At 41.8% G+C, this 14,769-nt stretch overlaps 1 protein-coding gene and 1 long non-coding RNA gene across 2 annotated transcripts in view; one reads left to right on the top strand and one right to left on the bottom strand.

Moving 5' to 3' along the window:
• The window catches only part of LOC132407471 (protein Niban 2-like), a 248,893-nt gene that overhangs the window by 27,051 nt on the left and 207,073 nt on the right, over nucleotides 1–14,769 (top strand). The gene's annotated exons all lie outside the window — the stretch shown is intronic.
• On the bottom strand, nucleotides 6,646–14,233 carry LOC132407472 (uncharacterized). The gene is made up of 4 exons (XR_009516486.1): nucleotides 13,982–14,233; nucleotides 11,337–11,393; nucleotides 10,817–11,002; nucleotides 6,646–7,370 (listed from the first exon to the last, which is right to left on the bottom strand). It is a non-coding gene; the product is annotated as an uncharacterized LOC132407472 (long non-coding RNA).

Below are 14,769 nucleotides of genomic sequence, written 5' to 3' on the forward strand. Positions count from 1 at the left end.
GACAACTGATTTCAAAACCTACAGTGTAAGCATGCTGCTTTGAAGGTAGAAAACATGTTGAAAACATGCTACCAAGGGATACTTTATTAATACTAACAGCACAGAAAAGTTTGTCAGGATTGCTGAAGGAAGTAAACAGTTTGTCCTCAAGAAAGGATAACAAGAAAATAACTGAATATCAAAATTACTTGAATGGAATTTCAAGTTATAATTGGTCAATTTGATAAATGATGGCTTTTCGATCTATACAATCAGGTTTGTGAATGAAATAATGTAAAGTGCAAACAATCAAAATCCTACAATTGTTACAGTCTGGAGACTTTTTGACCTATCACACCTATTCTAGTATTCTGTCAGGCAAATTATTCACTTGTTCTTTAACATTTCCCTGAAGCCCCGTGAATTACTTTTCCTTGAATAACTATTCAATTCCTCTTTAAACTAGAAGGACCAGAAGACCCTCAACACTTTAGTGATTTGATTCACTCTTTTGTCTACATGTGACTAAGATATATTGCTTGTAGTTAAACTCCACTTTTTTGTCCTCAGTGCCTGAATTTTAATAACACAAGGAGATGGAAGCTTCATAGTCTAAGTACAGCTCATAGAGCACTTAGAGTTCAAAAATATTTAAAACACATCATGTGTATAAAATATTTTATAAATAAGCATTTTAATTTGTAATGAAAATATTTTAAGTAAATCATTCTGTACCAAGTGTTTTGACCTGATTTAATTTTCCAGTGGCATTGCATCTCTGAATGAAATGAAAGAAAACTTGTCTGTGTGCCAGAAAGCTGAAAGATTCCAAGTTTTTACATGCAACTTCAGTTTTGAGATGATCAGCCAACTTTTAAAACTTGTAGGAGTAGTGTTTGTTTTGTGCATGGTCTGTAACTGGGCATTTTGGACTAAGAAAAAGCCAGAACTGGCAACTTCAGTTTTGAGATGATCGGCCAACTTTTAAAACTTGTAGGAGTAGTGTTTGTTTTGTGCATGGTCTGTAACTGGGCATCTTGGACAAAGAAAAGGCCAGAACTGGTATTATTGTCCCTCACATAAGAAAGTTTAAAAGTGCTAGTTCTTTGTTTAATGCTGACGTTCTCCACTCCCCCATATAATCCTACCAAATAATTTTCAAAAAGGCATTAAAGGTTCTGAGCTGCCTCTTGGAAGAAGTGTTGCAGCCAAAGCTTTGTTGTCTTTAATGCTTAAACAAACACTCGGCAGAGACTGGAATTTAAGAATGTTTCTTCAAACATTCCAGTACTCTTGAATATATTTCCTGTCAGTAGAGCCTTGAACAAAAAGACTATTTGTGTTGCTCTGCATACATATGACTATACACCAAGATCTGATTCATGGTTTTTTTTACTGTAACATGAGGTTTCAGTATATTGTTCCTGGTGTAGAGAATCAGGGTTAAAGAGCACAAAATTAGGTTCTTCAGTCAAACTTGTCTGGGGGTTAGACTGAGGACAAAATGAGACGCCCGGGACTGTACTTGCTGCAATTCAGAAGAATGAGAGGAAACATATAAAATTATGAAAGGGATAGATAAGATAGAGGCAGGAAAGTTGTTTCCACTGGTAGATGAGACTAGAACTAGGGGACATAGCCTCAAGATTTGGAGGAGTAGATTTAGGATGGAGGTGAGGAGGAACTACTTTTCCCAGAGAGCAGTGAATCTATGGAATTTTCTGCCCAGTGAAGCAGTGGAGGCTACCTCAGTAAATGTATTTTAGACAAGGTTGGATAGATTTTTGTATCGTAGGGAAATTGAGAGTCATGGGGAAAAGGCAGGTAGGTGAAGATGAGTCCATGGTCAAATCAGCCGTGTTCTTATTGAATAGCAGGGAAGGCTCAATAGGCCAGATGGCCTACCCCTGCTCCTATTTCTTATGTTCTTATGTTTGTCCATGCCTATCAAGTTGCCTATAGAATGTAGTGTAGTACAGTCGGTCCTCCTTGTCCGCGGGGAATTGGTTCTGGGACCGCCCCACGGATACCAAAAAGCATGGATGCTCAAGTCCCTTATTTAACCTGTGTGAATGCGGTGGACTTTAGGATCCAGCGGAACCCCAGACCTTATTTAACCTGCCTCAGTGCGGTGGTCTTTAGGACCTGGCGCATCTCTGAATCTGCAGTATTTCTGTTCATGAAAATAATCACGATCACTATTGAAAATGAAGTGGAAATAATAAAGCGATTGTAAAGAGGTGAAACGCCATCGGTCATTGGGAAAGTGTTAGGCTACAGTCGGTCAACAATCGGAACAATTTTAATGGATAATGTGAAAGGCCCTGCCCCAATGAAAGCTACAATTATTACTGAGCTACGCAGTGGTTTGATTATTGAAATACATACATTTAAGTGTTTTATATGCATAGAAAGGTCAAATATATACTATATACTAAGACAAATGTTTGACTAACTGATGCTAAATAATACCGGATGTACCTGTTCAGACTTCAAATCCAACTTAAAGACGGACTCAGGAACAGAACTCCTTCATAACCCGGGGACTGCCTGTACTTTAAAATCATCTCTAGATTACTTATAATACCTAATACAATGTAAATGTAATGTAAATAGTTGTGTATTGTTTAGGGAATAATTACAAGAAAAAATAGTCTCCACATGCTCAAACGAGTGCTGGAGAGAGATATTGTGAGAAGTGTGTCTAGTAGCAGCTTCAGTTCCAGTAGTCAGCTGGAACCGGGTGAACTCCAGATCATTCGGGAGGCTGAAGTTGTGATAGATAGGACCTGTAGAGAGGTAGTTACACCCAGGTGCAGGACACAGGGAATTGGGTGACAGTCAGGAAGGGGAAATGGGTTAAGGAGCCAATGCATAGTGGCCATACCCTCAAGAACGAGTATGCCACTCCGGATGCTGTTGGGGAGGGGGGAATGACCTAGCAGAGGAAAGTCACAGCAGTAAGGTCTCTGCCACTGAGCCTAGTTCTGTGCCTTAGAAGGGAAGTCGGGAGAAGAGGAGAGCTGTAGTGATTGGGGATTCATTTGAGGAACAGAAAGGAGATTCTGTGTATGAGAGCGAGATACCCAGGTGGTATGTTGCCTCCCGGATGCCAGGGTCCAGGATATCTCGGGTCAGGTGCTCAGCATTCTTAGTGGGAGGGTAAGAAGAGTGACAATGTTCTGCAAAATGAGTTCAGGGAGTTAGATGCTAAGTTAAAGGACAGAATCTCCAGGGTTGTGGTCTCAGGATTGCTACCCATGCTATGTGATAGTGAGGCCAGAAATAGGAAGATTATACAGTTTAACATGTGGCTAAGGAGTTGGTGTAGGAGGGAAGTCTTTTGGATCATTGGGCTCTTGTCATGGAAGGTGGGACCTGTACAGCAGAGAGTTTGTACATAACCTGGAGAGGGACTATTTTCCTAGCGTGTAGTTTTGCTAGTGCTATATGTGGGTGGGGGAGGGGGATTAAAATGGAGTTGCAGGGGATGGGAGCCAGAGTGCCAGAACAGATAGTGGAGGGGTTGTGGAGACTGATATTGTTAAGGCCTCCAATAAAGTCAGTAATCAAGAGATTGAGCATAGTATGACACTGTCCTGAGCTGCATACATTTCAATGCAAGATGTATCATAGGAAAAGCAGGTGTGCTCAGGGCATAGATCAATGCATGCAATAATGATTTTGTAGCCATAAGTGAGACTTGGTTGAGGGGGGCAGGACTAGCAGCTCAATATTCTGGGGTTCTATGGTTTTAGACATGACAGAGCAGGAGGGATTAAAGGAGGAAAGTTGGCGTTACTAGTCAGGGAAGATGTCATCGTCCAGTGCGGCATTATGGGTGGAACGGCGGAATAAGAAAGGGATGACCGTGTTTATAGGGTTATATTGCAGAACACCTAACAGTTTGTGGGATTTAGGCAAGCAAATTTGTAGCGAGGTCACAGACTGCTGCAAGAAACATAAGGATGTTATAGTAGGTGATTTTTAATATTCCACATATTGTTTGAGACTCCCATACTGTAAAAGGTCTAAATGGAGTAGGATTTGTCAGATGTGTTTAGGGAAGCTTCCTTAATCAGTATGTAGATGTCCCAATGACAGAGTATGCGAAACTTGATCTGTTATTAGGGAATGAGACAGGGTAAATGACTGAAGTTTGTAGTGGGGAAAACTTTGCAACTAGAGATCATAATGCCATTAGATTCAAAGTAAATATGGGAAAAGATAGTTCTGATCTAGGGGTTGAGATTTTAAATTCGAGAAGGGCCAGTTTTGATGGTATCAGGAAGGATCTGGCAAGTGTATATTGGGACAGGCTGTTTTCTGGCAAAGGCATAGTTGGTAAGTGGGAGGCATTCAAAAGTGAAATTTTGACAGTACATAGCTTCTGTGTACCTGTTGGAATAAAAGGTACAGGGAATCTTGATTTTTCTAGAGATATTGAGACCCTGGGCAAGAAAAAAAGGAGGTACATAGCAGGTAGGAACAAATAAGATAGTTATGAAGTATAAGAAATGCAAGAGAGCACTTAGGAAATAAATCAGGAGGGCGAATAGAAGACTTGAGGTTGCCCCAGCAGACAAGATGAAGGAGAATCCTGAGGAATTCTCCAGATATGTTAGGAGCAAAAGCATTGCAAGGGATGTAATTGGTCCTCTGGAAAATCAAAATGCTAATCCATGTGTGGCGTCTAAAGAGATGGGGGAACACCTTAAATTGATTTTTTGCATCTGTATTGGTTACATGGCCAGCTTACAACATTGTGGGCTGAAGGGCCTGTAATGTGCTGTAAATTTCTATGTTCAATGTAACTACTCAGGAGATGGATACAGACTGTAGACTGAGGCAAAGCAGCATCGACCATGGGCCCTATACACATTACAGAGGTGGTGTTTGCTGTCCTCAATGGTCTAATGTTTCCATTTAGTATCAGAGAATGTATACAGTATACAATCTGAAATTTTAACTCTTTGCAGACATCCATAAAACAGAAGAAAAATGCTAATGAATGAATAACAGGAAAATATTAGAACCCCAAAGAACCCCCTCTCTCCTCTCATGCAAAAGTAGCAGCAAAAGCATCAACCCTAGACTTGTAGCAAATTAGGGTGGATAAGTCCTCAGGGCCTGACAAAGTGATCCTGCAGGAGTCAAGTGCAGAAATTTCAGGGGCCCTCGCAGAGATATTTATATTGGTTCCTACTGACAAGTGAGGTACCGGAGGATTGTTGTTCAGCTGTTTAAGAAAAACTCTTAAAAATAAACCAGAAAATTATAGGGGTGAACCTGACATCAGTAGTGGGAAAGTTATTGGGTATTCTAAGGGACCGGATTTGTAAGTATTTAGATGACATGAATTGATTAGTCAACGTGGGGTTCTGTGCGGTGGACAATGTCTAACGTATCTTGTTGAGTTTTTCAAGGAAGTTACCAGGAAAGTTGAGGAAGGCAAGGCTGTGGATGTTATTTACATGGACGTCAGCAAGGTTTTTGATGAGGACCCACATGTCGAGAAGATTTAGATGCTTGGCATTCAAGATGAGGTAGCAAATAGGAATAGACCTGGGCTTTATGGGAGAAGCCAGAGAGTGATGGTAGATGGTTGTCTCTCTGACTGGAGGCCTGGCTTGTGACTAATGGAGTGCTGCAGGAATTGGTGCTGGGTCAGTTGTTGTTTATCATCTATATCAACGATTTATGATAATGTGGTTAACTGGATCAGCACATTTGCAGATGACACCAAAGCTGGAGGTGTGGACAAGGAAGAAGACTATTAGAGCTAGATGCGGGATCTGGACCAGCAGAAAAATAGGCTGAAAGATAGAATTTAATGCACACAGCTGTAAAGCATTGCACTGAGGTAGGGCCAACCAGGGTAAGTCTTACACAGTGTATGGCAGGATCCTGAAGGGTGCTGTAGAACAAAAGGATCTGGGAATACAAGTCCAATAATTCATTGAAAGTGGCATCACAGGCAGACAGGATCATAAAGCTTTTGGCATGTTGGTTTCATAAATCAAAGTAATGAGTATAGGAGATGGGATGTTATGTTGAAATTTTATAAGAGGTTGGTGAGGCCTAATTTGGAGTATTCTGTGAGGTTTTGGTCACTTGCTTACAGGAAAGATGTAAATAAGGTTGAATGAGTACAGAGAAAATTTGCAACAATGTTGCTGGGACTGGAGGACTTGAGTTATAAGGAAAAATTGAAAAGGTTAGGACTTTATTCCTTGGAAAATAGAATAGTGAGAGCAGATTTGATAGAGGTATAGAAAATTGAGGGGTATAGATGGGCTAGATGCAAGAAGGTTTTTTCCCACTGAGGTTGGGTGGGACTACAACTGGAGGTCATGGGTTAAGGATGAAAAGTGAAAGGTTTAAGGGGAACATGAAGGGAAACTTCTTCACTCAGCAGGTTGTGAGTGTGGAATGAGCTGCCAGTGCAGGTGGTGAATGTGAGCTTGATTTCAACATTTAAGAGAAGTTGGGAAACTACATGGTTGGTAGGGGTATGGAAAGCTATGGTTCCAGTGCAAGTCAATGGGAGTGAGCAGTTTAAGTAGTTTGGTACAGACTAGATCAGAGGTCGGCAACCTGCGGCTCTTCCATCTCTGTGATGCGGCTCCCCGTGATTTGTTAGCTTTTGAAATGTAATTCGAAATTTGAAGATTATGGTGATCTTGTACAATCTAAAAACTTTGTGGAGACACCATTTCCTGGCACATCTGAACCGGCTCACAATTAGCCACCGTTCCGGCTAAGGGAGATAGCCTATGGGGGTTTGTGAGTACGTGTCTTTTGGAGCATCCGCGCCCACGGGGACGGGTTGAGGGAGGCTTTAAAGCAAGGCTGTTTAGTTCGAATAAAGTTACCTTTGACTGCAGTCTTTATTTTAGCACACCGCTACAACGTGTTTTTTTTATCGCTATTAATATACATCACAACTGCCAATGCCTGACACCCGCCAGTGCGCGCTTTCTTTTAATTCTTCGATCCAAGGTAGGCTAACTATGGAGTAACCTTCAACCCAACGTCTTTTTTTCGGAGTTCAAAATGTTTTTGTTGCATGCAGAAATGTAATTTCGTTTTCTCTGCAGGAGTTTATCAATTTCATAAATGCAACACATTATAGTTTGTTTATACATAGCATAAAGGCAAAAAAAAACCGTTGTATGCAGTGTTATTTCATTTTGTGGCTCCCAGTGTTTTCTTTTCTGTGGGAAATGGGTCCATATTGGCTCTTTCAGTGGTAAACGTTGCCGACCCCTGGACTAGATGAACCAAAGGGCTTGTTTCTGTGCTGTATTTTTCCGTGACTCTGTCCTTGTCAATCTCTTCTGTATCCTTTCCAGTTTAATGTCATCCTTCATATAGCTGGGTAATGACAACTGCAAAGTGGAGTGAATCACAAATAATATAAACTTTTACTTCTTTCCTGTTTTTTAGTATGTTACAGATTTCACTTTACATAATTTTGATAGCACCTTACACATCAAGATCAAATTAGGCCATTTGAGAAGTTTGTCTCCAATTTAAGCTGTTCCATTTCAATTTTATATATTCTTCATTTCTTCTGTTGATTACGCACCCAAGAGTACCATCACTTGAGCAGTAAATCATGCTTAACCAGTTACTTACACCAGCTGAAAGGGTGACACAAGTGGAGTTGAGGTCAGCATAAATCAGCAATGACAGGCTTGTGAAGACTTGTGGTCTATTCATGCTCCTTTTTTTATGCTCTAGTTGAAGTAATTTTTGGTGAGCTATTTTCTCTGAAATTGAGAAAATGTTAATATCACAAGTATCATGCCAAACTTGTGATGAAATATTACCCTCAACCAATTTGATGTGCTAAATATAGTAAGGGCTGGGAACATGGGAACATTGGAAAGGTGGAATGAGGGAATATCCTGTAGTAGTCCTTGGAAGATTAGTGTTTCAGAATGAGCTGCATTTCTGGCCAGTTCTTTGAGTACAGTGACTATATTGAATGTACAGAATGTTGGCTAGGCACGCCCTCATTGTTTTGCACAATTTACTTTGTAGCTTATAGTAATTTTGCACTGTAATGCTGCTGCAAAACAACAAATTTCGTGACATATCATTGATAATAAACCTGATTCTGAAACTGTTCATGCAATGTCAGTCAAATCCAGTCTGGCTAAATATTGCCTCAAGCAGTCTGCTCTTGTTCATTAGGAAAGTGATGAGATCTTTACTGATGGTACTCATTGACACTGTACTCAGCACATCCCCATTAACCCTTACCAGGACCACTGTCTCTTGACTTCATCACATTAGTCCAGAACAGAATTATAGGGGCAGTATGTGCAACTGCCTTTGACGAAGCAGAATTTAAACAAGTATAACCTCAAAGATTCCTGGCAAAATGAGGTCAATGGCATCTAGGAGAAAATAACTGGAGCTATATCCTTCATAAAGGAAAATAGTACTTTTTTTTAGGCCAGTCATCCAGTGTATGAGATTTCTTCAAGTGTTCTTGAGGCAGTACCATGGGCCTAATCTGCAACTCTTCAATAGGTTTCAATAGGTATACTTAATGTCCAAGAAATGTATACGATATATATCCTGAAATTCTTTTACTTCGCAAACATCTATGAAAACAGAGGAGTGCCCCAAAGAATGAATGACAGTTAAATGTTGGAACCCCAAAGCACTCCAACTCCCTCCTCCCGTGCATAGGCAGCTGCAAAGGAATGCCCCCCCACCAGCAAAAAAGCATCAGCGCCCCCCCCCCCCACCACCACCACCAAGCACTCAAGTGTGCAGCAAAGCATCAGTAAAGACACGGATGTGGAGTACCCCAAAGACTACTTGTTCACCTGGTAATTTGACATAGCACCCCCTATCCCTCCCCCACCTGCCAATAGGGAAAAAGAGGTGTCCCCATTTTCATACTGACTACTTATCATCATGGGGTCAAATACTGTATAGGAATTTCACTGATATTTGTGCACTGGTCTATTAGCAACTGAAGCAAAAGCTGGACAACACACAAGAAATACAAAAGATAATATGGGGCAAGCTGTTCTGAGACATAGTTCAAAATCTATAGGTCTGCTAGACGGTGGTGATGTCTGCCTTCCTCTGTTCTAAAATCTGTGCAACCTATATCAGAATCAAGTTTAATATCACCGGCACATTTCATGAAATTTGTTAACTTAGCAGCAGCAGTACAGTGCAATACATGATAATATGGAATTTAAAAAGTAAATCAATTACAGAATGTATATATTTGTATGTCTGTGTGTACACACTCATACACGCAAAAGTTTGGGCACCCCTTGTCAAAGTTTCTGTTAATGTGAATAGTTAAGTGAGCAGAAGATGAACAGATCTCCAAAAGTCATAAAGTTAAAGATGAAACATTTTTTTCAACATATTAAGCAAGATTAGTGTATTATATTTGTTTTGTACAATTTTAGAGTGAAAAAAGGAAAGGAGCACCATGCAAAAGTTCGGGCACCCCAAGAGATTTGAGCTCTCAGATAACTTCTACCAAGGTCTCAGACCTTAATTAGCTTGTTAGGGCTATGGCTTGTTCACAGTCATCAGTAGAAAGGTCAGGTGATGCAAATTTCAAAGCTTTATAAATACCCTAACTCCTCAAACCTTGTTGCAACAATCAGCTGCCATGGGCTCCTCTAGCAGCTGCCTAGCACTCTGGAAATTAAAAAAGATGATGCCCACAAAGCAGGAGAAGGCTATAAGAAGATAGCAAAGCGTTTTCAGGTAGCTGTTTCCTCAGTTTGTAATGGAATTAAGAAATGACAGTTAACAGGAATGGTAGAGGTCAAGTTGAGGTCTGGAAGATCAAGAAAACTTTCTGAGGGGACTGCTTGTAGGATTGCTTGAAAGGCAAATCAAAACCCCCGTTTGACTGCAAAAGACCTTCAGGAAGATTTAGCAGACTCTGGAGTGGTGGTGCACTGTTCTACTGTGCAGCGACACCTGCACAAATATGACCTTCATGGAAGAGTCATCAGAAGAAAACCTTTCCTGCGTCCTCACCACAAAATTCAGTGTCAAAGTTTGCAAAGGAACACCTAAACAAGCCTGATGCATTTTGGAAACAAGTCCTGTGGACTGATGAAGTTAAAATAGAACTTTTTGACCGCAATGAGCAAAGGTATGTTTGGAGAAAAAATGGTGCAGAATTTCATGAAAAGAACACCTCTCCAACTGTTAAGCACAGAGGTGGATCAATCATGCTTTGGGCTTGTGTTGCAGCCAGTGGCACGAGGAACATTTCACTGGTAGAGGGAAGAATGAATTCAATTAAATACCAGAAAATTCTGGAAGCAAGTGTAAAGTGTAAAGGGGGTTTCTTCTTTTTTCTTTGTTACTGTTGGGAAAGGGCTTCTTTGTTTTGTTAAACGCAGGAATGTTTCTTTGTTGCGAGAGAATGCTGGGAGAATTGTATTCCTTTGTAAACCAAATGGGGATTAATGTTCTTTCTTCTGAGTCTGTAAGCTTTTGTTGACGGCCTTTTGGGCAGATCGGCGCGAGGGGGGTCGAGAGAGAGGACACAATGCTGTAAGCTGGGCGAGGAACGGACCCCAAGCGGGGGTCCGAGGCCAGGAGTTACTCCGAGGAGGGGGATGAAGCTAGATGTGCTTGGTTGACCACTTGGAGGGTCCTGAGCTGCGAGTCGAGGAGTTCGGAGGGGATCGAATGGTGGCCAGAAGACTTCAGTAATTGAGCTCCAACGGTTGTGCACGAAGTGGTTTGGACTTTGATAAGTTTGGCACCTTTTCTTTATTTTTTCTCTTCATATATTCTATATCGTTATTAATCACTTAGTTATAGTAACCTTTATAAATAGTACTCATTTAATCGCTTATGGTGTACTGTCTGTTTTTGGGTGAGGCGGGGACATCACACAGCATCCACACCAGCTGATTACCCAGTTTGGCGGGGCCAAAGGCTGCTCCCCCTAGACGAGAACGAGCTGAGCGAGCCTGAGGCGACCCAGGGGGTTACACAAACATCACACCATCTGTAAAACAAAAAGCTAAAGGTGAAAAGAGGATGGCTTCTACAACAGAATAATGATCCTAAACACAGCTCAAAATCGACAATGAAGCAGCGCAAGCTGAAGGTTTTGCCATGGCCCTCACAATCCCCCGACCTAAACATAATCGAAGATCTGTGGATAGACCTCAAAAGAGCAGTGCATGCAAAATGGCCCAAGAATCTCACAGAACTAGAAGCATTTTTCAAGGAAAAATGGGTGAAAATCCCCCAAACAAGAACTAAAAGACTCTTAGCTGGCTACAGAAAGCATTGACAAGCTGTGATACTTGCCAAAGGGGGTGTTAATAAGTACTGACCATGCAGGGTGCCCAAACTTTTGCTTCGGGACCTTTTTCTTTTTTGTTATTTTGAATCTGTAAAAGATGGAAATAAAAAAGTGATCTAGCTTAAAATATTAAGAAAATGTATAACCTTTAACTTTATGCCTTCTGGAAATCAGGTCATCTTTTACTCGCTTAACTTTTCACAGTAACAGAAATTTTGACAAGGGGTGCCCAAACTTTTGCATGCCACTGTATATACACACACACACACACACACACACACACACACCCACCCACCCCCCCCCCCCCATATAGCGTTAAATAGTTGTCACACATCTACTGTGGTAGTGTAGTGCACAGTGCTTGTTGCTCTCACTTTCAGCTTTCATCACTAGCTAGCAGTCTTGCGAAAAGGAGAGCTGAATCTGTAAATCTCTCCCTGCCAGTACATAGCTTTTCCAACAGCAAGCTTCATGTAGTGCCTCCTCACTGGCGACAGATGGAAACTGAACACCTTTCAGACTCTGGCTGAATGGGAAGGCGGTCTGGCTCCTGTGTATTTAGCATGCGGGCCCACCGGCACATGGACACACCCAGGTGCTCGTGAACCAGATACCCATCTATGGGTAAATAGCCACACTGCCTTGTGGGGGAGAGGGGGGTAAACACAGTCAAAATTCAGAGTGGACCCCTAAGGCAGTTGAACGTCATTGAACATCCTTCTAGCAGCTCCTGCAGCGGAGCTGGTGGCAAATGTACTGCCTCACTTTCCTTTGGACTACACTGGTGAGGTCAGGGGTGGGGGGGGGGGGGATCTTAAAGGCTGAGCATCCCACCATCTCCAAACTTCCGCCTAGGCTTGATTCCTTCAAGACTGACGGATGCCATCATTAATTAGTTAAATTAAAAATAGTGCAAAAACAGAAATAATGAAAATAAAAGCAAGGTGTGGTTCATGGGTACAGTGTCCGATTAGGATTTGGATGGCAAAGGGGAAGAAACTGTTCCTGAATCAGTGTGTGTGCTTTTAGATTTCTGTACCTCCTTCCTATCAGTAACAATGAGAAGAAGGCAACTTGTGATGGGTGATGGGGGGGGGGGGGGGCTCTTAACAATGGATGTTGCCTTTCTGAGGCACCACTCCTTGAAGCTATCTTGGATACTACGGAGGCTAGTACCCAAACTGGAGCTGACTAGCTTAGAACTGTTTGTAGTTTTTTCGATCCTGTGCAGTAGACCCCACCTCCAAATACCAGACAGTGATGCAGATTGTCAGAACGCTCTCCACAGTACGTTTGTAGAAGTTTTTGTGTGTTTTAGGTGACAAACCAAATCTCCTCAAACTCCTAATGAAATATAGTCACTCTTGCCTTCTTTATAGCTGTATCGATATGTTGGGACCAGGTTAGATCCCCAGAGATCTTGACACTCAGGAACTTGATATTGCTCACTCTCTCCACTTCTGATCCCTCTGAGGATTGGTACGTGTTCCCTCATCCTAACCTTTCTGAAGTCCACAATCTTTGGTCTTGCTGACTTTGGAGCGCAAGGTTGTTGCTGCGACAACATCAACTAGCTGGTATATTTCGCTCCTGTACGCCCTCTTGTCTCTATCTGAGATTCTGCCAACAATGGTTGTATCATCAGCAAATTTATAGATAGCATTTGAGCTACGCCTAGCCACACAGTCATGGGTATAGAGGCAGTAGAGCAGTGGGCTTAGCACACACCCTTGAGGTGTGCCAGTGTTGATCATCAGCAAGGAGGAGATATTATTACCAATCTGCAGATTGTGGTCTTCCAGTTAGGAAGTGGAGGATCCAGTTGCAGAGGGAGGTACAGAGGCTCAGGTTCTATGGCTTCTTGAGCAGGCAGCGTAAGGCACTGGAAAGATACCACCAATGCTGTTTTCACCAAATGTTCCAAATTACATGTAACACACTGTAAGGTTTCACTGCTAATGTAATGGCTTCTCTGCAATGTTCCACTGCTAAAGTACTGGTTTCTCTGTAGCAGCAACGTTTGGGTTATGACGAGATAATGGGGCATGCTAGCCAATGAGCAGGATGTTCTTTCTTGTGTGTCTGGGAGCCGGGAATTCACAGTCTTTTGCTGGGGAGAGATGAGCAAAGACACGAATGGAGAGAGTTGGTAGACCACAGGACGGAGTGGTCTTGGAGCGAGGGTCAGAAGGTCAGCGACGATCGGAGGAGGTCGATGGTGGACAAACAGCCTTATCAGTGAGCTCCAACATTGCGCATTAGATTGTTTAATGAGAATGGGTCCTTTCTCTTTTTTGTTTTCTTCACTAACTATATAGTCAAATTAAGAATTATAAAGCTCCAATCGTTTAATCGCATATTGTGTACTGTTTGTTATTTTGTGGTACTGATTTGTAACAGGACACATCGAGCAGCATCCGCCCAAATGAGATTTCTTAACAACACACACAAAATGCTGGTGGAACACAACAGGCCAGGCAGCATCTATAAGGAGAAGCACTGTCGACACTTTGGGCCGAGATCCTTCGTCAGGACTTTGTTTGGTTTAAGTTTGGTTGGGCCGGGGGAAGGGTATCATCCCCTATATTAAGCCACTAGCCAAAACAAGTATTACATACACAACACCCTGAATTGGCTTGCTATTTATTGTTGCTGAATGTAATTCTTGGCACTCACCTCCAAAAGGTAATCCACAAAATCTTGATCATAACGACTGCAGCAGTTCGCCCAGGAAGGAGACTCAGCACTAACTTCTCATGGGCAATGAATGCTGGACCTATTGCCAATGATGCCAAATCACACAAAAATTAACCAATGATTGCAAATAGGTTAGTGGCCCAGGTTTCTGGCCATGTTTCATTGTTTTTTAAAAATAAATTACTAGCTGAGTTCTGTAGTACAGTATGAGCCTTCATTTTGAAATACCTCACATTTTTATGAAAGGTAGTGTGTGACTGTGGAAATAAGCTGCAGTGTTAATGTGGGAAGTTTGATGTAACTGGAGTTTTAGCAAGGCTGAAAGGTCTTAACTGACATTCTGTTTACAAAGATAAAAGCCCATGGTCCAGGAAAGTATGTAAATTAGATCCAAAATCACCCAGTCACAACAGGTTGCTTGGAAGTTGTCCTCCAAGCCACACACCATGTCATTATTCCTTCACTGTTGCTTGGTCAAATTCCTGACGCTCCCTCTTTAACAGCTTTGTAACATTCACACCCCATGCACTACAGCGGTTTAAGGCATTTTCAAGGTCAGTTAAGGATGGGTAATTAAGTTTTTTTTTTAAAGTGCAACTCCTTTTCACAAAGGGCTTCCACAGGTCTTGAGCCCTTATTCTGTATTTTATGTTTAGCCTTAATTACATGGGGCACTATTTATTAGATAAAAATATTGTGTGGCTCATAGTGAAGAGAAAACCTTCATTAAATTTTGCTAGGGACATTTAAGAAATCTTAGGCACATG

The sequence above is a fragment of the Hypanus sabinus genome, chromosome 18 (assembly GCF_030144855.1).
Source record: "Hypanus sabinus isolate sHypSab1 chromosome 18, sHypSab1.hap1, whole genome shotgun sequence".
Classification (NCBI taxonomy): Eukaryota; Metazoa; Chordata; class Chondrichthyes; order Myliobatiformes; family Dasyatidae; genus Hypanus; species Hypanus sabinus.